The 4,895-nt window shown below is 34.2% G+C and overlaps 1 non-coding gene across 1 annotated transcript; it reads right to left on the bottom strand.

Moving 5' to 3' along the window:
- Positions 1 to 3,455: 3,455 nt before the first annotated feature.
- Positions 3,456 to 3,527, bottom strand: TRNAG-UCC (transfer RNA glycine (anticodon UCC)). Its single transcript has one exon. It is a non-coding gene; the product is annotated as a tRNA-Gly (tRNA).
- Between the last annotated feature and the right edge of the window lie 1,368 nt (positions 3,528 to 4,895).

Here is a 4,895-nt window from a genome sequence, read left to right as displayed (position 1 = left end):
ACCGGTACGTGCGTGCACACGGTACCAGGCAATAAATAAGGCCGAATAGGGAAGTTTGGATGTTCTTCCGTAACGTAATAAAGCCTAATCTAATTTCAAACGTCTTTGGTAGAATATTCTCATCACGCTTTTAAAAACACAAATAACCAATTCGTTGATGGAATTGTTTCGTCCTCTGACAACGGCAAAGCAGAGAACTATCACAAGTGATCATAAAGGGTAAAATCTGGGTCAGTAAATGAATGGACTTCTTGTGGCAATCTTAGCACTATCAACCTTCCTTTCTCAGATCACTAACGATTCCGAAATATCTTACAGTTTCCCATACAGAGCTTAAGGAAGATACCATTTTCTCTTACATGAAACAGTAAACACACTTTCTCTCTTTAGACTTACACACAAGTTTATTTTCAAACATTAATCTATTGATCATCGCAATATATATATATATATATATATATATATATATATATATATATATATATATATATATATATATATATATATATATATATATGACAATTTACGTTTGTACTGATGTGCATTTTAGTTTGTTCATATAGAAGACAAGTACTGTGCTTGATTTTCCTTCGCATTTCTACATTGGTAATCCTATTCCTTCCCTGAAAAAAGATGGATTTCGTTTTTTCCTATATCGGGAAGCGTAACGTAAAAAGGATTAAACAGATCTCCAATATCCTCACTAGGATTCACGGTGTCAGTCTTATGCTTGTATGAATAGCAACCTGTAATATCCGAGTTCCATTATATCTGTCCCACAATACTATGTGTTATGGTCAATACATGCTCAAGAGAGATGAGATGGTATATATTTACGCTGATTGCTACTTACCATCGTGCTTTGATCAATTTTCTGAAAGCCATCTTCAGTGAGATGGTTTTCAGAAAATTGATCAAAGTACAATGACAACTATACTGATAATGAGAGTTACTGCATATCCATTCTCCAGTAAATCTTCTCAGAGAAAACGTAGAAAATGCTTTCAAGGGTAACTTATCTAATTTTATAATAATGAAAACCATTGACGTGTTATATCTTCTTACATTTCGGGCATTAATTCTTTTTTCCTATTCAGGATGCATATTCTGGACTACTCCAGTGGGACAGAGAAACCTTGAAACTTACGTAATATATAATGAATCGTTAGAAAGTGAAAAGAAATCGATAATTTTATCAAAATGTAGAAAATGGCAGAACCCCAAGAACATGTCCAAAGAAAATAACTTGTTATAAGTATATTTAAAGGCACAGTCATGGCCCCAGGAATGTGAATCTCTTAAACTGTTTAACCTTTGGTGAGGTAAATGTATGGATATATTCAGATTGAAAACGAGAGTGTTGGAGTAAGTTTATTTTGGAATAATATACGTTGTAATTTACCGATGATTGCATATAAAGTATGAGCACATTTATTTCGAACGTGGTCCTCATAATACATTTAAAGTGAAGAATAAAAGTTAGTACAAAACTGCAATTCAGCTTGAGACAAAATATAGATATTTCATAACAACTAAACACTAATATCTAAATGCTGATCACAGTAACTATCAACAATGTAAAAGAATTAAGAACGAGGCATAGACATGTTGAGATCATCATCACTTAACACACTTCATGTACACAGAAACACCACTAGGAATCATGAGAATTCTGAGTGCGTTCTTGTATGACCACATCTTTAGAGTACTATTCATAATGTGAGAAAAATTGATACAATACAGGTTATGTGCACAGAACGGAAGAATGAGGTCACGCAACTTTATGCTTAGGGAGGGATCACGGCCAGTCTAGCGTCGAGCGCATAGGTTCGAATCCTTGTTGAGGCAGTCTGTCCATAGTCAAACCAGGTGTTCATTCACTCTTAGGGGTTGATTGATAAAATGGGTATCGGGCTTACGCTGATATATATATATATATATATATATATATATATATATATATATATATAATATATATATATATATATATATATATATATATATATATATATATATATATATATATATATATATATTATATATATATATATATATATATATATATATATATATATATATATATATATATATATATATATATATATATATATAGATTTATCGTTAGCAATCGGTGAAAATAGATTCTGCGTGAAGATTATCCTCTAAAAAACTCACAAGTATTCGATCTGTTCTCGTCCTTATGTTCATTTGTTTCTTTCAACACTTATATATTTGTACATCTAAGTACCTTAGGAGCGTCATCAGTTCAATGGTACAACCTTATTCCTACATTTTACATGTCGTGTGTTCGAAACCACGAACGGATACAATACTTAACAAACTCTTTCACAAATCTTTGGGTCAAGTTACAGAAGAATGAACAGCTAGTGATCGGGAAGGACTGATCTAATTCTTGTTCTTTCTCAGGTTCTCATCAAATTCTAAACAAATGCAGGAAAACAATTTAGAAAACGTCAGCCAGCCGTTTGCATCCGAATCTAAACTCTACCCAGCCGGACTAACGGTCGCGTAGTGTTAAGTTAAACCGCCGGCTGCCGGCTGAGTGTACTTAGGAACCGCCTTGCATGGGCTAACAGGGGTTTATGTAGTGACCTTTAGTATTTTGATATCATATGACCAGTAACCAGTGGACACATGATTGTCAAAAAGATTCAACATATATCCAGTGGACAAGCGAAACATGATCACCAAATATCGTTCTACATGCAACTTATAATTCGTTGAAACATCAAGGCCATACAACGCTGGACATGTCACCTATGATCAGTTAAATTGTGGTGATCCAACATCAGTGAACATATCACCAGTATTCAGTTGATATATTGTGATCAAACAATAATGGATATATAACGTGTGATCAACTGAAACAATATGGACAAGCAACACTGGACATATCACCTATAATAGTCAGGTCAAACGTCAAAGCTAAACAAAACGTTACATAGTAATTATGTTACTGGAGCACGGCAGTTCGTGAGGCCACGACTCTTACAAAATCGTCCAGATGATCACCTCATGCGTAGGTTTGGCACACAATTTGTGAAGTCCGTGTTGTACTGAAGCCTTCTATCATTATCATATATCGCAAAGTATCTCTTCATTTTCTGCTAATCATCTTAATCACTAATCGTTGTCATTTTTCCTTGTACTAATTACTAATAAGGAATAGCACATCGCATTGATGATCCAATCTTTCCACTGTATTGGTCAGTAATCACTGACTCACACATGAACGGATATTGTGGTCAAAATCAACCTTTTCCGAAAACAATTAAGGAAGTTCACTAACACGTATGAAAGACGATGACTTGTGATACCGGCATCTGAATAGGATAAACGTCCCGACTTGTCACATAAACAGTGAGCACTGGACAGTCTTACCGTTACATGTCTAGTGTCAGCTGTATTATATAACTGGACGTCTTAAAGAGCTTTGCGATGGCCGGGAATCGAATCCGGGTCAACTGCTTGGAAGGCAGCTATGCTCACCACTATACCACCATCGCTTAAATATGTGACAGAGAGAGTTGCTTTATTTTGTTCTGTATGATAGTCCTATGATATCTAGCACGACCACACGGATCCCTGAACCTGTCTGTGTCCTCCGCAGACAACACCGCAGAACCTAACTTCAGAGACAGTTTACCCACAGGAGCCGCATATATATATATATATATATATATATATATATATATATATATATATATATATATATATATATATATATATATATATATATATATATATATATATATATATATATATACATGTATGGATTGAACCAGGGCATGTGAAGCGTCTGGGGTAAACCATGGAAAGTTCTCTGGGGCCTGGATGTGGAAAGAGCGATGTGGTTTCGGTGTATTATTACATGACAGCTGGAGACTGAGTGTGAACGAATGTGGCCTTTGTTGTCTTTTCCAAGCGCTACCTCGCGCACATGAGGGGGGATGGGGTTGTTATTTCATGTGTGGCGGGGTGGCGATGGAAATGAATAAAGGCAGACAGTATGAATTATATACATATGTATATATGCATATGTCTGTGTGTGTATATATATGTATACGTTGAGATGTATAGGTATGTATATGTGCGTGTGTGGACGTGTATGTGGGTAGGTTGGGCCATTCTTTCGTCTGTTTCCTTGCGCTACCTCGCAAACGCGAGAGAAAGCGACAAAGCAAAATAATAATGATAATAATGATAATAATGATAATGATAGTAATTTATATATATATATATATATATATGTATATATATATATATATATATATATATATATATGTATATATATATATATATATATATATATATATATATATATATATATATATATATATATATATATATATATATATATATATATATATATATATATATATATATATATATATATATATATATATATATATATATATATATATATATATATATATATATATATATGCTATGTACATGCCTTCACCCTCTCAATCAATACCCTCCCATATAATTTCCCAGGAATACTCAACAAACTTATACCTCTGTGATTTGAGCACTCACCTTTGTCCCCTTTGCCCTTTGTACAATGGTACTATGCAAGCATTCCGCCAATCCTCAGGCACCTCACCATGAATCATACCTACATTAAATAACCTTACCAACCAGTTAACAATAGGGTCACCATCTTTTTTAATGAATTCCACTGCAATACCATCGAAACCCGCTGCCTTGCCGGCTTTCATCTTCCCCAAAGCTTTTACTACCTCTTCTCTGTTTACAAAATCATCCTCCCTAACCCTCTCACTTTGCACACCATCTCGACCAAAACACCCTATATCTGCCACTCTATCATCAAACACATTCAACAAACCTTCAAAATACTCACTCCATCT

This window comes from Panulirus ornatus, chromosome 11 (genome assembly GCF_036320965.1).
Source record: "Panulirus ornatus isolate Po-2019 chromosome 11, ASM3632096v1, whole genome shotgun sequence".
Taxonomy (NCBI): Eukaryota; Metazoa; Arthropoda; class Malacostraca; order Decapoda; family Palinuridae; genus Panulirus; species Panulirus ornatus.
This window is presented reverse-complemented; position numbering and strand designations above follow the sequence as displayed.